Genomic DNA, 9,814 nt, shown 5'->3' with positions numbered 1-9,814 from the left:
TTTCTGTCCTGGAAGAAGTCCAGTGCAATCAACCTGGCAACAAGTGGCCAGCTGATCTGCCAAGAAATGTTGCCATATCCGGGGCTCAGTGTTGATCTGTGCCATCAGTTGATTACACACAGAGCTGTAGTTACAGTCAGGTCAATCTTTCTAAGGGGAAGCCTATGTTGTTTTACCCATGCACAGCCTTCATCCCTACAAACTCCTTGAACAACCAGTGAAGTGGCTGGAGAAAAAAGCTGACTAACATTCACAGAGTGCATCATTTTTGTCAACCTGATTTCTTCACATTTTATACCCATTTGGAATCATCTTACCCAGACTTTATCACATCCACAGCACTGACCCACTGCACAACTGCCGGAAACAGGGAGAACCCCTTTCCTTCTGCAATGTTTCTCTACCGCCCTCTACTGGCAAAGCTCAACATTGTGCCCACTGGGAAGGAGAAATGTTTAAATGAATTATATCTGTTATAGTAGAGCTTGTATTTGGAGTTAAGAAACAATACTATCTACTAAAGATGGAATATGCAAATTGACTGCCACTTCACAACAAAGATGATGGCGCCCATAGCCACAAAATGGCAATGTCTAGTCCCCTCAGCACCACCAGAGTCCCCCAGACCTTTATGCCCTCGCCGCAGGGGCAAGGGTCAAGCAGTGCCCCAGTCCCCGCAGCTAGCAGACAGGAGGGTGCTGCTTGCCCCTTGCTGTGGTGCTGAGAGGCAAGCAGGCTCCCTCAGAGAGCAGACATCAGGGCCCCTGCAGTGAGCAGACAGCAGGGCCTGCAGTGGCGTTGAGCAGGCAGGTCCACAGAGAGCAGAGACCATGGGGAGAGGGCCTAAGCCATCAGTAGGACATCCCCTTAGGGCTCCCAGATTGAAGAGGGTGCTGGTCGGGCTGAGGGACGCCCCCTGCACGAATTTCGTGCACCAGGCCTCTAGTCTACTATATAATCTACTACATAATAGAGGAATGTGCAAATTAGCTGGGACGCCATAATGTCACAACTGAACAGCAGGGACCTGAGGCTGCATGGCGCCTGGGTGAGACAAGGGACTTCAGGCCTCGCCACCCGCCACCAGGGGTCTTAACAGGGGACCTTAGGCTGTGGCCCCTGCCAGTAGAACTTGACGGGGGACCTCAGGCTGCAACCTTCACCCCAGCGCTGGGCCGGGGGACCTCAGGCCACTTTCCTCCCCACCCCAATGCCAGGCTGGGGGACCTCAGGCCACGCCCCCAGCCCAGTGGGGCTTGACAGGTAACCTCAAGCCATGCCCTCCACACCAGCACTGAGCTGGGGGACCTCAGGTCATGCCCCCCACCTGGTGGGGCTTGTTGGGAGACCTCAGGCCACACACCCCACCTGGTGGGGCTTGATGGAGACCTCAGGCTGCACCCTCCACCCGGTGGGGCTTGTCAGGGGACCTCAGGCCGTGCCCCTCACCCCAATGCCAGGCCAGAAGACCTCAGGCCCTGGGACCTCAGGCCATGCCCCCCTCCTGGTGGGGTTTGATGGAGATCTCAGGCTGTACCCCCCTACCCCAGCAGGGCTTGATGGGGGACCTCAGGCCATGCCTTTTGCCCCAGCACTTGGCCAGGGGACCTCAGGCTGTGCCCCCTGCCTGGCAGGGCTTGACAGGTGACCTCAGGTCACACCCTTCACCCAGTGGGGTTTGGTGGGGGACCTCAGGCCTTGCCCCCGCCTGCCCCGGTGCCAGGCCGGGAGACCTCAGGCCCTGGGACTTCAGGCCACGCTCCCCACCTGGTGGGGCTTGATGGAGATCTCAGGCTGTGTCCTCCTACCCCAGAGGGGCTTGATGGGGGACTTCAGGTCATTGCCCCCCCACCCCAGTGCCAGGCTGGGGGACTTCACACCATGCCCCCCGCCCCAGCATCGGGCCGGGGGAGCTGAGACCATGCCCCCCACTTGGCGCTGGGCTGGGGGACCTGAGGCTGCTCCCCCCGCCCAGAGGGGCTTGATGCAGGTGGGACTAGCTGGGTCTGGGTCTCACCCAATAGATGTGGGGCTGGCCGGGTCTGGGTCTCCCACATTTTCCAAGCGCGTGAGGGTGGTGGGCGGGGACTTGATTCCAGGTCCTGCAGCATGCCCCAGACTCCTCTGACAGGAGTAATATACATTTTACTAATTTTCTTTCATCTCTGAAACTTCTGTTATAGAGAAAGGGCAAATAGCAATATTAAAATATTTCCTTTAATTAATTCCCTTTTAATGTGCACAACTTTTTTGCACTGGGACACTATTCTATAATAATAAAAGCATAATATGCTAATTAGTAGACCGGACAGCTGAACAACCTTCTGGACAACCTTCCAGACAAAGCTGGGGCTGCGAGGGCTGAGCCCCTTGCACGGATTTTGTGCATCTGGCCTCTAGTACATCAATAACTGGCACAGATTCCTCACTTTAGTATCATCAGACCTCTGCTGATTTGGATTATAATCCTGTGTGATTGTTGACCTAGTAAAATTTTGGCCTTCAATTTTCTGAATGCTGTAACATAGCTTAAAAGGTATATTCCCCAACCCTGAATCCATTTGTAATATTAAGGGCTTAATAATTGTATGTTTTCTGCAACATATTTCCAAATACCTGGAAGTAAATAGGTTCCTTCAGGGGCTTACCTAGGCCTTGATCATCTTGCCTAACTTTAATATTAGTCTTATAGCCTAAAAAATTATAATTTTTAAGTGAAGCAAGTGTTCTGTAGGGTATGTAAAGATTTTAGGCTATACATTCATTCCACAGTCATGCTTCCTCCAGATTGGCAATTCAGATAGTTCATCTGAAAACCTAAGGCTTTAAAGTTCTACTGAAGAAAGGAAGTGAGAATATTTATACTAACATGCCACTCCCTTCTTTTTCTTAATCCTCACCCGAGGAAATTTTTTCCATTGAATTTTAGAAAGAGTGGAAGGGAAGAAGGGCAACGAGGAAGAGAAGGAGGGGGTGGGAGAGAGAGAGAGAGAGAGAGAGAGAGAGAGAGAGAGAGAGAGAGAGATTTTTTTAGAGAGCCACATGGATTGGTTGCCTCCCACATGTGCCCTGACCCAGGGCCAGAAATTGAACCTGCAACCTAGGTATGTGCTCTTGACTAGGCATGAAACCTCTGACGCTTTGGTGCATGAGCCAATGCTCTAACCACCGAGAAGCACTGGCTAGGGCAATACCACTCCCTTTTGCTTCCAGTCTTTTGGTGCAGAGGAGGTTGACTGATTTGCATTAGGAAAAAAGTTGGTCGTAATGAAAGTATCAGCAACTGGTCCTATGTAACAATGACTTTCTAAACCTTACATTTTATTGTTATTACAGAGTATTGAGCATCATGGCAACAAGCATCTTCTTAGGTAGCTTAGTCCATCAGTAGTTCCTCTGGTACATAGTGGGTATTCTTGTGCATAATTGATGTCCTTTTATCAGGGTATACCCAGAGAGCCTAGGGAAGCAGCAAAATGAACACAGAATTGTCTCTGATTCCCATAATCCTCTGTAAGGTTTTGAAGCAGATATTTTTGCACTCTGCCCAATCAAAAATGTAAGCCCATTGTTCTTAAACCCCTCTATGCAGAAGCTTACTTCATGGGTACCGTTACATAATGGACCACTTTTGCTTTGGATTAATTCTTCTCATCTTTCATAAGCTACCTTAATGTCTACTCTCACCTCACTCATTATCCAATGCCTTTGCATTTCTTAGTAACCTCTATTCAGCATTATCTCCAAGACTGCCTTTCCCCATAATATCACATTCTAATGGCCTCTCACTCATTTTTGCTTCTCTGTTCCTCCTGTTAACCATCTCTCCTAGCCTATAAAAACTTTCTTTTTCTTATCAGGCTGGTCTTCCCCAAGTGTGGTAATAGCAACTTCATTATCAAGATGAATCCTTACTTACTAAAGCTCCACTCCCCTCTCACTGGTGACAGTTGAGATCTTGTAGTGAGGAGATGGAAACTGGATTCTGAATTTATTCCTACACCTTCCACCATGTAATGGTTAACACTCTGGACCCTAAAATCACTCCTGCATCTGCTAGGTATAAAGCATATTTTATTTAGTCATATTGGCCACTTGCATTTTGCTTTAATGGCCACACATATTTTTCTACTTCGGATCATATTTATAAGTGTGACGGAGAATTCGAAGTTCAGCAGAGAGAAGTACAAGTAAGAAATGAAAAGTTTGCTAAGCAGAGACTATGCTTTAGCAATAATTATGACCATTGTTGAAAGTGATTATCTTCTCTATAGGATTTTCAGTTGAATCTTTTAGAAGCTTCTAATTTTCTTTCTGCCCTTTTCATTTTGCAAGCAATTATCTAGAAGTACAACTGAAGTGCCAGGGGTCTGAACCATTATTCTCAAAATTGACAACTATGAAGTCTAAAGAATAAAATGTGAAAATTGTTAATAACTTTTATATACTGTCTTTATGGGTTTTGTTCTTGTTTGTGTTAGGTTGCCCAGTTTCTAGAAAGAAAAAAGAAATAAGCTACCAGGTTTGTACTCATTGTAAACCACCATACTAACCATTTTTTTCATAAGTTGAATTTAATCACTAATGGAAATCTTCTCTTTGTAACTTTATCCAAAAACTGGTTGGGATTATAGTCAGAAGAGTCATCACAGATTTTTACTTGTATAAGGGGTAAATTCTGAAGCTGATTTACCTTTATCAAGGTATTTGATATTTAAGCCTCAGTTTCCTAATCTGTCCTGGAATAATAATGGTGATTAAATTAAATAACCTGTGTGAAAATACCATGTATACTAGTACTCTTAACTGTTAAGTGCTAAACATAGAGGCACCAGTACTTTATGGTAATATGATGGTTACAAAACCAAATTTAAGAGTCATGTGGAATAACCAAATAGCATAAGACATTTCCTTCCCAAATTGCTGATATCTTAAAATTCTAAAGCTCTTGATCCCCAAGGAAAGCTAGGAGTCAAAATTAATGTTTTCCAGTTTGTTAAATAATTACTAATTCTAAAACAAAAAATACATTTCCCACTGTCCCTCCTTCCTATTCTTCTTCCCTGTGTTACACTCCTCCTTCCCATTTCCAACATTTCCAAGACCATTTCTTTTTGCTTTTTTTGTTGTTATTAATCCTTGACTGAGGATATTTTTGCATTGATTCTTAGGGTGAGTGGAAGAGAGAGGGAAAGACAAAAAGAAACATCGCTTGTGCCTGGAAGGAGCCTGCAACCAAGGTACATGCCCATGACCGGAATCAAACCCAGGACCCTTTGGTCTGCAAGCTGACGCTCTATCCACTGAGAAAAACCGGCCAGGGCTCCAAGACCATTTCTATATGGAGTCACAGGCAGTTTCTAAGCAATTTGATTGAGTCTGGATTTCTGTGAAGTCTAGATAGGGCATATCCAGTGGTGTGCTGGAGCCAGTTCCTACTAGTACCAGATGTTTATCCACATTCCTTCCCAAGACACAGTTAGTGATATCCATTGGTAGCTTAAATTGGCCATGGTGGGATTGTTTACTCCACAGGAAATGGCAAACACTACAAATCAGGTATTTTCTTTTTGCTTGTCAGAGAGCCCATTGCTAAACATTTCCAAGCACACATATCCCTTTTGGGTTTTTATCTGCTTAGAGGGCCATTGATTCTCTTCCTGAACCAAAGAAGAGTATATTTGGCTGCATATAACAAAAAAAACAATTGAACAATATTGTAACCCTCTCAGTCTCATAGCAGGTATCACTGAGGGACCTTCAGCTTTGCCTTTGTTAGCATGTTGGCCTGGTGGTTCCTCCTTTTAATCCAGGTATTGTATCCCCAGACAATACATTTTGCACATAGCCACCAATAGCTGCAGGAGGTCCTGGCAAATGTGTTTTTAGTTTTTTAACCTTTGCAATATAGAAAAACAAAAGAAAAGGTGGATGGGGTTGGATTTGGGGGGGGGGTAATCAGCCCCAAATCATTCATGATTATTTGTCCCCTAATTTAGCAAGATTCCGAGTCAGTACAAAGAATGAGTTAAAGCATAAAATTGGCAGATGATTTTATTTGCTTCTTCTAGAAACCATTGTCCCAAATTTGTTCCATACCTTTATTTCCTTTAATGCCATCTTCTATTAGATGGCATTAGCTGCACTTAATGATTTTGTTCCATATTTGTGACTGGGGATGTGAGTCTTTGTAGAGGTTATCATGGAGCCACTAAACTTGCCTATGTTACTCACATCCAGATGCTTTTATAACCCTTTGTGGGGCCCTTGGTTTGAGGTCTCCTGTCAACAATCATCTGGTCTGCAGTTCTAGCCAGATGGTGACGAGTCTGGTGAGACGTGGCTCCAGAGCCTCTGACCCCTTCTTTCTCAGTCCACCTTCCAATGCACACCGTGCAGAATTTGTTTGGTTTCCTGCTTTCCAGAGGAAAGCAAGTGTAAGAAAGCACTTGTTATTCATGATGGCCAGCGTTTGAGGTTGCTTTCCAAGCAGATTACAATTAATAGATTTATCATGGAAATATTCAAACACACAAAAGTTGAAAAGTAATACAAAGAAACATTTTTAAACTAATTTTAAAATGTTTTTATTGATTGATTTGAGAAAGAGGATGGGAGAGAGTGAGAGGGGTAAACATAGATTTGTTCTTCCACTTATTCATGCATTCGTTGGTTGCTTCTTGTATGTGCCCTGACTGGGGATCAAACCTGCAACCTTGGCATATTGGGATGATGCTCTAACCAACTGAGCTGCCCAGCCAGGGTCAAAAACACTTTTGCGTTCCCATCATCTACACTTTTATTTTTACTTTTTAGTATATTTTTTATTGATTTCACAGAGGGAAGGAGGGGAAGAGAGAGAGAGAGAAACATCAATGATGAAAGAGAATCATTGATTGCCTGTCTCCTGCACGCCCCATACTGAGGATAAAACCCACAACCTGAGCATGTGCCCTGACTGGGAATGTAACCATGACTTCTTGGTTCATAGGTCAACACTCAACCACTGAGCCATGCCAGCCAAGCTGTTCCCATCATCTATATATGATAAGTATCAACCCATGGTCAATTAGGTTTGATCTCTCCCCGTTACTTGTTCCTACCACCATGGGATTATTTTGAAGCAAAATCCAAACATCGTAACATTTCACTCAAACATATGTGAATATCTACAGAGAGTGCTTTTCATAAGAGGGAGCAGAAACCTTTATAAATGGTTTTCAATGAATATGCAATTTACAGTGAGTAGCTGACTAAGGAAGAAATGTTTTCCTTCTTTGTAGGAGTAGGGAGGGTGGAGGTACAGAAAAAAGTGGTAGCAGGTTCTTCCTCTAATATTTCATAGAAGGCATTGTTTTTTCTTTTTATCATACATATTTGTCATCTCGATTATAAATTCTGATAGGAGACAGAGTGCTTATCTTATTCATGTTGTAACTTCAACTTTGCAAGAAGGTTTGGTTGTTTTGCAGAAATTCCAGGCCTGCGACATTTCTTGCTTATTCAGTTTTTCTATGGTGTTAGCCTCATAAATAGTTTAGTTTCACTTATCTGTTTGTTATATACCAGTGTTTCAAAATGGTGTTAGTCCCTGGGCTTCAGTATTGGAAAATGAATTGTAAGTATGAGATCCTTATTTTTAATTCTAACTTTGTATTCTGCCTCTTTACCAGACTATCATAGATTTGAGTATCTGGTACTAACTTCCCTTCTTTATGAAGAAAAAAGTCAGTATATTGCTAGTGGTGTTTTTCCAGATGAAACAAATGAATTAAATCGGCTTTTACTTTATTATGAAGTTTATTTTGAACAATAAATGGGGGTCATGAGACCCCAAGAACTGGGTGTCTTCTGGAGAAATATAATGACCTGGTTTCATTTGAGGTGAAACAGCTCCCACCAAAGTCACTTTGTTCTCTATGACCTAATCCATAACTGGGGGCTGTGCTGGTGATGTCTAGCATTTGCCTTCCTTCCAGGAAGCTTGTGATAAAGAGCGCTAATTGACAAGTAAAGTATCATATGCTATTGAGCGCTAGAATCATACTTCATCCTTTACAAACTGCTTTTTCATTATTTATTCCTCACAACCTACCTATGAGATCTTCTGGCTGTCTTATCTCCCATATTGTGGCTGAAATATGACTAACCTATATTCATAAATGCTTCAGGAAGCTGCGATGAATATAGGTATTTGCTGACATACAAACACCTCGTATTCAAAATGGTCAGCTTATTCTCCCCTTGGGAGTGGGGGATGCAGCTCCTCTAGAGAGTGGGAAATAATTCCATTTTTCTGTGTGTACAGCAGTCTCTGGGACTGCAGGCATGGGCGTTAAGAATGAGAGCAGTGAGGGTGTGTTATTATATTTTTATTTCTGCTCAACAGAGGATTCCTAGTTCCATAAACACATCGTTTATCTAGGGCTTCTGCACTCAGACAAATGCACAAATGGCCATGTACCCAAGATGCCATTTTGCTTGGACTTCAGTAGGGTCTATCATGGCATTTGTGATTTAGAGTACACTACACTATTTACAAACCTGGAACCCTGAGTTCATTGAGTCATAGAAACTGCCCACATGAGGGAAGGACATTTGGTGCTTTTGCAGCATGCATGCTTGGAATGGTTATTTGTTTTGAGTAGCTCCTTTTTTCTTTGTCTCATGCTACTTATGTTGATACTTAATCACATTCTCCCCCAAAGGAGTTTCTAGAATAGAATAGTCTTTAGGTAAGGTCTGATTTTGGTAACACAGTGAACAGATTAAGAGCCTCTGTCTGCCATGTCTGACAAGATGATCATAACTGGGAAATAGAATTTTATTTAGAACCTTTTGTGTGTGGTATGAGTCAGGTGCTATCTCAACAGACCAAGGTTGCCATGGCTTCAGACTGCTTGTAGTGCATCGTGTATTCTTTCCATTAATCCAGCATTTCCTGCTAGTTGGTACTTACAGATAAGCACAGCTATACTGAAATGTCAAACTAAACAAGGACAGGAAGATAGAAATCTATTAACATTACATATATACAATATATTTATGCAAATATGAATTCTCTATTGATTCGGTCTCAGTTAAATACAAATTAGTGCTATTAAGTTTCAGAAGATAAAAGATCTGCTGCCAGAGGGTCATATCTAAAAAGAAATAAATTTTGAATTGATATTTCTTTCTAATGATGTTATTGATTACACAGGCCATGTAAATTTTTTGAGAGGCAGAATTTACAGAGAAAGTACACCAGATTAGATATCAAGAGAGTTGGACTCCACTGAGATCTATTTCTGATATTGATTAGGTAGTGGGTCCTTTGTTAGGCCACCCAACCTCTCTGGTCTTGTTTGCTCACATGTCGATAAGGGTGTTGAACTAGACTGACTTCACTGTTTTGTTTATTTGTTTGTAGCATTAAGACTTTTCTGCTTGGCTGGTGTTGCTCAGTGGTTGACCTATGGACCAGGAGGTCGCAGTTCCAACGTTCAGTCAAGGCATACGTTCAGGTTGTGGGCTCAATCCCCAGTGAGGGGTTTGCAGGAGGCAGCCAAGCAATGATTCCCTCTCATCATTGATGTTTCTATCTCTCTGTCCCTCTCCTTCCTTTCTTAAATCAATAAAAAATATATTTTTTAAAAAAGACTTTTCTGCTCTATCCCAAAAGGGGATAGACTTTAACAGGCCAGCTAGTTACACATATGGTTTACTTCCAGAAAGCAGGCAGAGGATCTTATCTCAAAGGGTGGCACTGGAACCTTTTCCTTCCTATTTTTTTCTTTGTCTCCCAGCAACTCATCCCTATTTGTGTACCAGT

The sequence above is a fragment of the Myotis davidii genome, unplaced genomic scaffold (genome assembly GCF_000327345.1).
Source record: "Myotis davidii unplaced genomic scaffold, ASM32734v1 scaffold1706, whole genome shotgun sequence".
Classification (NCBI taxonomy): domain Eukaryota; kingdom Metazoa; phylum Chordata; class Mammalia; order Chiroptera; family Vespertilionidae; genus Myotis; species Myotis davidii.
Note: the sequence above shows the minus strand (reverse complement) of the source record.